The 10,092-nt window shown below is 32.8% G+C and overlaps 1 long non-coding RNA gene across 1 annotated transcript; it reads right to left on the bottom strand.

The window, feature by feature from the left end:
* Positions 1-9,202: 9,202 nt before the first annotated feature.
* LOC132710355 (uncharacterized) lies at positions 9,203-9,881 on the bottom strand. The gene is made up of 2 exons (XR_015731985.1): positions 9,796-9,881; positions 9,203-9,537 (listed from the first exon to the last, which is right to left on the bottom strand). It is a non-coding gene; the product is annotated as an uncharacterized LOC132710355 (long non-coding RNA).
* Between the last annotated feature and the right edge of the window lie 211 nt (positions 9,882-10,092).

The following is a 10,092-nucleotide window of genomic DNA, read 5'->3' on the forward strand; positions in this document are numbered from 1 at the left end:
GTATATAAGTTCTGAAAGAAGTTCTTTGCAATTCTTTTTTTTATCCTCATTCCTGTGATACATTTGTCTTTGTTCATCCTGTAGTTGATATATTGTTCTTTTTTCCTTTCCTTTTTTTAATTTGTAGGCCAGCCAACACCCTGTTTTATTTGCATATTCAAATTGGTTTTGTTTTGCCATTTTAATTTTTCTTGCTATTTCTGTTGTTGTGGCTAGATTTATTTTATGTTTCGTAAGATTTATTTTTTCTTTAATTGTTTTACTGTGTGGTTCTTTCTGTAGTTCTGCTTCATATTTTCCAAGTTCTGTCAGTAGATTATCTTTCCTTTGCTATTTGTCTCTATTTTTCTTTGCTTCCATATTTTTGGAAAAATATGTTCATTTCTTTCTTGATCATTTCTATGTATTCTTTATCATTTATAATCTCTTTGTCCATCATCCATCTTTTTTGTTTTTGTTGGCCTTTCCAAATTACTGGGTTATGGTCCGCCCATACATTTGGTGCAATTTCAATTTCTTTTATGTCCTTCCTTAGCTCCGTGGTCATCCAGGCCATATCTATCCTGGACCATGATTGATGCGGATTCGAATAAAATGTGCACTGTTTCTTGGTTTTGTTCAGTTCTCTCCATGTGTCCTGTAGTTATCATTCTTGGACCATATCTTTGAAGGTATCTGGAAGTGTCTTTTTCCTAAATTTATTCTTTTTACTACTTTGGTTTTCTATATCTACAATTGTATTGTAGTCCCCTATAATACATATATGTTCATAATCTAAATCTTTAATTACGTTGTGTATTTTTAAAAAGTATTCTTTTTGATTTCTGTTCGGTTCGTAAATTGATATTAGTAATATATTTTTGGTTTCCATCTTAATATCAATCATCAGGATCCTGCCTTCTCCATCTCTATAAATTTGTTTTGCTTGTATATGATTTTTGATGTATATTGCAATTCCTCTTTTTTTTTTGTTCTGTTAATGAAGTGAATAGTGTTCCTAATCTTCTATTTTGAATCCGTTGTTTGTTTTTTACAATATTTTGTTGTATTTTCTCAATCTTATCATCCATTTTTTTAATGTTGTCATTTATTTCTCCTACATCTAATTTCAATTATTCATCGTTCCTTCTCGTTTCCTAGTGATTGTTCGCTATCGATTCTTGCATCTTATTCATCTCCTCTTGGATCATGGCTAAGACCGATCGGATATTTTGCATATTAAATGTAGTGGAGGCTTTTTCTTTGTCTGTGAATAGCATTGCATCGATTGTTTTTTGTTGTCCTGGTTAGGATATTGTAGCTGTCTGGTTTGATATTAATTTTTTACCTGTCTTGGTTGTTATTGATGAGCCTGTTGTGGTCATCTTTATTTTTTGTTTTACGATTTCCGAGATTCTCATACACTGTTTTTTCTTATAGAGTCTATGTATTTTTATTTCTGTATTAATATTAATATTAGATTTGTTCTATATGTATAATTGAGGAAAAGAATCAGTATGTGAAATATCTATTTTCTTACTTTTCTATTGTATAGTCACTAGTTTGAGTATTTCTAATAATTTCACTTTAAAATATCATTATATAAGGGTTAGGTAAGTCAGTTGAGGAGCAGAGAGAAAGTACAATAGTTCAGCAATTCATTACTCTATTCTTATTTCTATTTACTATAATATTTATATATCAAGTAGTAAGATTAATAAATCACACTTTTTGTTCTAAATAATCAATTATCAGTAGTTTTTGTGTACAGCCTAAGGACGTCAACCAGCTTATTTTAAGATTACTATATCTAGGCAATATCTATATAATAAATGTATATAGTTATAATCAAAACAGTTTCAATTAATCAATATATCTCTATAGAAGTCTATATAGTTACTCACAGAAAAGGGGAAAAAGCGGGAAAAGATAATAATAATCAATATAATTAATATGCAATATAATAGTTCTAGTTGTTAGACAATATCAATACCTAAAGTCTATAATTAACTGTCTAAAAAGATATGGCACTTATTATTGTATCAATCGTTCAATATCTAAGATTGCTTATGAATATATATAATATATAGTAATTCTTGATTCTTTATGTTAACTACTTAATCAAAGTTGAGTAAAATCTAAATTTAAATATATAGAGTAAAGGAAAATAACTAATTACATATATTATTGAATATATAACAGGTTAAGTTTATCCACTATATCAAGTTTAAACAGTTGGATTTTACTTCCGTGATCTTCCTTCTTCAGTCCGTCTTCTATCACTCCAGTTTGTTTTTTTGTTTTTTTAAAGAAACTTGTTTTAAATAAGTCAATATCTTCCGATTCTTCAGTAGCAAAAAGTCTCTCATTTGTATCATTTTTTGGAGGGATTCAGTGTATCCTTCTGGTATCTAGTTACAATGTCTTGTGTCTGTGGTTCGCCTCGCCGCCGTCTCTAATTGTAAGGAGAAAGTTTCTCTTCTTCAAGTCCTTTATCTGGCATTCATTAGGGTTTCCACTGCGCGCTTATCTCTCAGTCTGCGGTTTTTTCTTGAGTCTCGCTTTCCCCGTTGTCTCTCAGCACGATCACAATTTTAATTGTACATACTTTCCTCTTCAAAGCCAATTTATTTTTCTAATTTTGTAATCCACCACCTTTTCACAATATTTCTTCGCTTTCACTCGCCTCCGCTGCCTGTCAAATTTGCGCTGTCACTGTCAGCATTAATTTTCCACTCCAGTCTCTTTTCCCTCACCGCTTGTCTGGCAGTAAAACCACTGGTGTTTGGAGTCTCACTATCACCTGCTTCTTTTCGTTTCTTTGTAATTATGCCTTTCTTATTCTTGTTATTTATTTTAATTCTTACCAATGTCTTCTTTATTTGATCTTCGCTTCCACACTAATCAGTTGTCAACGCTCAGGCCTGCCAAGATGGCTGATTTTTTCCCGGTTGGATTTAGGAGGATTACTCTGAATCTTCAGGGTGATTGCTGTCTCTCCGAGGTCCTCGAGATTTCCTCTTTTGTCTATTGACCTCTCCGTGCTCAATAGTGCCTAAAAAAGGCTTCCAATCGGAATATTGGAACTACGAGGTTCCAATATTTTTTTAAAAAGAACTAAATTGACAAGAAATCGGATTAAGACTGGAAGAGTCCGAAGAAAATTTTTCCTTTTTGGTTGTTTGGATTTGTATTTTTATCTTTTACTTTTGGCAGTTGATTTTTTTCTTTTTCTCTCTCTCTCTGATGGGGTATTGGAAATTTGATTTTTGAGGGAGGTGGTTGATTGGAATTTTTGTTTTTTAATTTTTGTATTTTCATTTTCATTTTTATTATTCTCTTTGTATGTGTGTGTGTGTTAATCCAACCATTGGGGAGGATTAGGCATTTGGATTATAAATATGAAGAAATTTACATCACATCTACATCCAACAGTAAATCCCTCATTAACAGAAACACAGAAAACTTCAGAGATGACGGAATTAAGAAATTTTATACAATCGCTTCATGATGACTTAAAACAGGAAATAAAAGAAATGGAAGCCATGATTAGGAAAAATGAAGAGAGAATCCAGAAAGTTGAAGAAAAAGTGGAAATGACAAAAGAGAATGTTGAGAAATTAGAAGAAAAATTGGCGCTAACTGAAAAGTCAATTATTCTGTTGGAGATGGAGTGTTCTGAGTTTTACTTAAGATTTCAAAATATAGAGGAAGAAAAATGAGAAAATTTACCTGAGATGATTGTTGAGATATTATCAGAAGTTTTGGAACAATCCAAGGGAAAGATCTAAAATGAGATTGATGAGGCCTTCAGAGTATACACAAGATATGCAATGAGGAACAAACTACCGAGAGAAGTACATGTAAGATTTAACAGAAGGCAGTGAAAACAGAGATATTACAAGCAGCAAGAAATACAGCACTGAAACACAAAGATAAAGAAATTGTGGCATTAAGACAAACACCTAGAAGAGTTAGAGAATTGAGGAGAGAATATCAGTTTCTAAAGAAGTTCCTAATACTCAAAGGAGTGAATTTTAGATGGTTACTACCGGAAGGAATTTTGGTGACCTGGCAAGAACAAAGACATAGACTTGACTCCATTAAAAAACAAAACTATTTTATCAACAATTTTGTGGACCGCTAGAAGAAGATTCGGGAGCAATAGGAGAGACAGAGCAAAAAGATGAAGAGAAAGACAAAGATGAAAAAGCAAAGGAAGAAAAAGCCCTAAGAGAAGGAGCGAGATCTAAAGATCCAATGGAACAAAGAGAGACAAGGGCGATGAAGTCAAAAACTTGTAACAAGTAAAACATGGAAGAAGAAATTAAAGCAATATCTTTAAATGTAAATGGACTGAATGTGGCGAAAAAAAGAAAGAGACCTTTATCTAAATTAAATAGCTTGAAGATGGACATTATATGCCTACAAGAAGTACATATTAGAAAACAACATTTAAAATTATTATAATATCCAAAGTTAGGAGTTCTATTTACATCATTGATACAACAAAACAAAAGAGGAGTGGTGTTGTATATCAAAGAAAAATTAGAACCTAAATTACTTTTTGAGGATGAAGAAGGCAGGATTCTGATGGTGGAAATAAATATGAACTTTAAACAAATACTCTTGATAGCATTATATGCACCAAATGAAAAACAGGAAGAATTGTATAGGAGATTACAGAAAAATTTTAGAATTGGATTATGAATATGTGTGTATAATGGGAGATATTAATGCTGTAACAAATGTGGATCTGGACTATAAAACAATGAACACAAATAAAACTGCCAAAAGAATATTGCCAAAATCTATTTTTACAATGATAGAAGAGTTGAGTATTCAAGATATTTGGAGATAAAAACACTTGAAAGAAAACCAATATACTTTTTATTCAAATAGACGTTTATCGTGGTCAAGGATAGACATGATATGGATGTCAACAGAACTTATAGATAATATACAAGAAGTAAATATTGGTTCAAATATTTGGGCAGACCATATCCCAATGACAATAATATAAAAAGGAAAGAAGAAAAAGACAAAATGGACTTTGAATGCAACAATATTAAATGAAAAGGACTTTCAGGAGTTTATGGAAAAAGAATTAGAATTTTTCTTTAAAATAAATAAGAAAGAAGATAAATCACTTCAGAACGTATGGGATACGATGAAAGCCTATACTAGAGGTTTGGCAATAACGTATTTGGGAAGAAAGAATAAAAAGAAAAGGCAAAAACAGGTAACATTGGAAGAGGAGTATAAGAACCTAGAGAAAGAATTCCAAAAAGATATCCAAAATAAAAAAAATTAAGAAGCTGATGGAACTGAAAAAACATGAAATAAATTTAAATGAACAGAAATCATTAGCAAATAAATTAAGAGCATCTAAACAGATTTTTTTTTTGAAAATGCAAACAAACCAGGAAGGTGGTTAGCGTATATAAATTAAAAAAAGAGAAGGAGAAGAAAATAATAAAATACTTACAAGATGAAGAAATGAAGAAAAGAAGATAGTAATTCAAAAGTATTATGGAAAGATCTATTCCCAAGGAAAGATCTCAGAGGAAGAGATAATAAAATATTTGGAAAAATCAGATTTACCTAAAATGCCAGAGCAATATAAGGGAATGTTAGAAGACAGAATAACAATGATGGAATTAACAGAAGTGATAAAAGGAGAAAAAATTGGGAAAGCACCAGGACCGGATGGGTTACCAGCTGAACTATGTAAAATACTACAAGAAGGGATGAGTAATGTAATGTTGGAACTATTTAATGAATTAGTAATGAAGGCAAGAATGCCAGACTCATGGAGGGAGGCTTATGTAACACTTATACCTAAAGAGGATACAGACCTACAATTGATAAAAAACTGTAGACTGATTTCATTGCTAAATGTGGATTACAAGATTTTTGCCTCAATAACGGCAAATAGATTTTTTAAAAAAACCTGTTAAATGAATTTATTCATTTATTCATGGAGCCCCCTGGAGCTCCGGATGGCCCCCGACCTTTGTTCTTTCCACCGCGAACTAAAAACGTGGCTATTTCGCCTGGCCGGCCTGGACCGATAGGGGTTTGAAAATGGATTTTAATTGATTTTAGGGATTTTATGTGTAACTTTTAACCCAGAGTTTTTGTTTTATTTTTACGTTTTATTGTTGTGAGCCACTCTGAGTCCTCTCAGAGAAAGGGCGCCATATAAGTCTAAATAAATAAATAAATAAATAAATAAATAAATAAATAAATAAATAAATAAATAAATGAATAAATGAATGAATGAATGAATGAATGAATGAATGAATGAATGAATGAATGAATAAAATGGATTTTTACCTAAAAGGCAAATCAGAGACGATACGAGGATAATTTTGAATATTTTGGGATATTATGAGACACATTCAGAAAAACAAATGGTGATGATGTTTCTAGATGCCCAAAAATCTTGTGACAATGTGAACTGGCAATTTATGATAGAAAAACTGCAGAGAATGGACTTTGGGGATAGATTTATGAACACTATAAAAACGATTTATGACAGACAATCTGCTAAGATAATGATGAATAGACAAATGACAGAAAAAAGAAATATGAGGTGAAATGAAGAGATAAAAGGGATGAAAATCAAAAAAAGAAGACTATAAACTGCAAGCTTTTGTGGACGACTTAGTATTCATCTTAGAGGAACCACAAACAACAGGCCCCAAATTACTAGAACAAATAGAGAATTATGGAAAGGTGTTTGATCTAAAAATAAATAAAGATAAAATAAAAATTCTGGTGAAAAATATTATAGAAAAACACAAAAGGGAGATAGAAGAAAATTTAGATATACAAGTGGTGAAAAATGTTAAATACTTAGGAGTCTATCTAATTTCAAGATTTGTAATGATAAAAGAGGATAATTGTTATAGATTAAAACAACAAATTGAGAAAGACTTGGAGAAATGGAAGAACCTTCAATTGTCACTAATGGGAATGATTCCAATAATAAAGATGACTATATTACCAAGATTATTATTCATATTTCAGACAGTACCAATAAAACTTGAAAAGACTTATTTTCAATATCTTAATAAGATAATAAGGAAATTTATATGGCAAGGGAAAAAAGCAAGAATTATTGGAATACAATTAAGATATGGCTGGAAGAAATGATACAACAACATATTGATTTAAAACCAGAATTGTTCCTATTGGGTATCCTACCAGAAAAAAATAGAAAAGAAAATATTTATTTGATTATACATGTAATAACAGCTGCAAGCATTCTTTATGCACAACACTGGAAAGCAGAGAAAATACCTTTGGAAGGAGAAGTAATTAAAAAAAATTTTAGATTGTGCAGAAATGAATAGATTGACTTTGATGATTAAAGAAAGAGAAGATTCAGAATACTTTAAGATATGGAATCAATTCTACTATTGGTTATAAAAGAGATACAAATAAGTAAATTAATAGTTATGTATAAAAATGCCATAATCAGAGTATTTTGTTAGTGATGAATTGTTGTAATTGATTTGATGAGAATGAAGACAGAAGAAATAACAAACAAACAAACAAACAAAAAAGAACGATTGGAGATAACGCCGAGATGTCACACGGAAGGAATGACTTATGTATTAAATGTTTGTTTGTTTAAAAAGTAAAAAACTCTTTAAAAAAACAGTCTGAACTTTCTGAGTTGATGAAGATTATAGAACCCCGACACTAGAAGATATCTAATGTTGATATTGTGTTGGCTAATATTGTAAGAGGTGGTAGAATAGGAGGGATCCTCCTAAAATACACTTTCATCTCTACAGTTTTAAGTGTGTTCAGCTCCAGATTGTTCCACCTGCACCACCTCTTAATGCTTTGCAGGACTCTCTGGATGGTTTACACAGACAACCTATTGCCCCCCAAAATCTTTGCCCTCATTTCACCAACCTTGAAAGGATGGAAGGTTGAATCAACCTTGAGTCCTGTCAGGATCAAACTCCAGATTTTAGGCAGAGTTTGTCTTATATGTATTATATGTCTCACAAACTAAGATAAGGCATTGGGATTCTTTTCATGAATCTGGTATTTGTATATCATTGAAAATATCATTAGTGTGGCTAAGATGATGTACAAAACAAGAGCTTTCCATCAGTGATTCTTTTGTACAGAAGACCCTTTGATTGGACACAGAGCCTCTCCTTACCTTCACAAGTGTGCAGCAGAAGCCCCCAAAGCAATGGGGATGGTGTCATGAGATGATGTGACTGCTTTTATGTGTTCCCCTTCCCCAATGTCTACCTCATCAATAGACAACATAACTAGAGTGATCATGGAGAAAAGCACCTCTTGAACTCCATAGAATCGATGTGGTTGGATTTATCGCTTATATGTCCTACCAATCCACTCACTTCCCTAGATAGAGAGCCACACATACAGACCTGTGGGACTTTGTAGGGGCCTGCTAATCTTGACATCTGGATGGAGATGTCCCTGTCAGCTCCATCATAAAAAGCCAAAGGATTATCCTTCCTTCCACAGCTGTAGTTGGGAACATTGGCTTCTCCAGTAGACAGCATGTCCATCAAGGCATCTGAAGTGCCAATGGAGTTCAAATAGTTGTCATAGATGTTGTAGCCAAGTGTGAGATTGCGCAGGAGTTGGGAATTCTTATTGACCACTTGAATAGCGAAAATCAAGCGTAGGAGTTTAGACTGATCAGAAGATATTTTACTGTAAAAAAATGTTCATTTTATCATCACCATCCTTATCAATAGCAAAATATATTTTATATTTTTTTATCATTTTTCTTGACTAATGGAAATAAAGCACAGCACTTTTGAACGTACAATAGATAAACTCCTGTCCAGTATCTAGATTTTGAAATAATTGAATAGTTAAAGTAGAACCACCATAAAAGGAAGAGGATGTTTCAAAAGTGACTCAGAAGCCAATTCTCAAAATAAGTCATCCTGTATTTCTATAAGGATCAGAAGTAAATGTCAAAAAATAGTTACATTTGAAATGAACTGGGCAGAGGAAATCTATAATAATAACTAATTTCAGCAAAAGTCAGTATTCAAGTCATGAATTCAAAATTGATCAGGGAAAGGTAAATATTGTGGACTTCTTTCAGATTTTTTTTTTCTGTACCATCTTTGTATTTGAATCTCTTCCCCAAAATAAGACAAAGAAAGCATGGGAATCAAAAATGAATCAAGAAATTAGACAGAACATGTGTTGCAGTATAAAGAACAAGTTTAATAAGGAGAGCAAAACAAAGTAATTATAAATGGAGGGAATGCAACTCCGTTATCCTGAATGACTTACGAGTGAGATTGACTGGAAGGAGCTGCATTGAAAAGGAACATTATAGGAGATATTTTTGTTGCAGTGATGACTATACTAATGAGATGGTCTCCTGGTCTGTAATAGCTCCATGGTTTTTCTCCATCTTGGTGTTCCAGAGTCAGTGGACATTTCACTCTAAGCTTCCCAGAGGTTGGCTGGAACAACAGTAGCATCAGAAACAGAAGCAGGAGGTTCATAATTCATGGAACCGAATCAATCCCCTTCCTGTTTGAAAACAAGAGTTGAAGAATTAAAGGCCTTCTCACAAGAGCCAGTGCTTTTCCTGGTTGAAACAGAGACCAACCAAGCTTCACCTGGGAAGGAAAGAAGGGTACATTTAACAGCACAGCCCCTGCCTGTCCTAAAATTCATACATCACAGAGAGTGACCTGAAACATTTATCCTTTTCTGATGCTTCAGTCTGATTTTTTTACATCAAAGGCAGGATAAATACATGTCAAAGAGTAGGATGGTGATAATTACAGTGAGAAGCATCTTTTCCTCTGGGGATCCTGAACTTCTTCCTTGGCTCCATTTGCAGAAAGGAAGCTGGAGTAGAGCATGCTAGTGAAACTTTACAGATACACCCTTGAGGGCATAATCTAGTGATTATGATGTGTCCTGTCAGGACATGTCCAGAAAATGATGCTGGAGGAAGACACAGTATTGTTGTTGACTTCTGCTGTCCTTCAACATGGTATCTTTTCTCCAGAGACGGCTGAGTAAGATCACCCAGACTTATGGAGTTTGGTGCCACTCTAGACTGAGGACACTGAATGT

Source organism: Pantherophis guttatus, chromosome 2 (genome assembly GCF_059756535.1).
Source record: "Pantherophis guttatus breed Tessera chromosome 2, ASM5975653v1, whole genome shotgun sequence".
Classification (NCBI taxonomy): Eukaryota; Metazoa; Chordata; class Lepidosauria; order Squamata; family Colubridae; genus Pantherophis; species Pantherophis guttatus.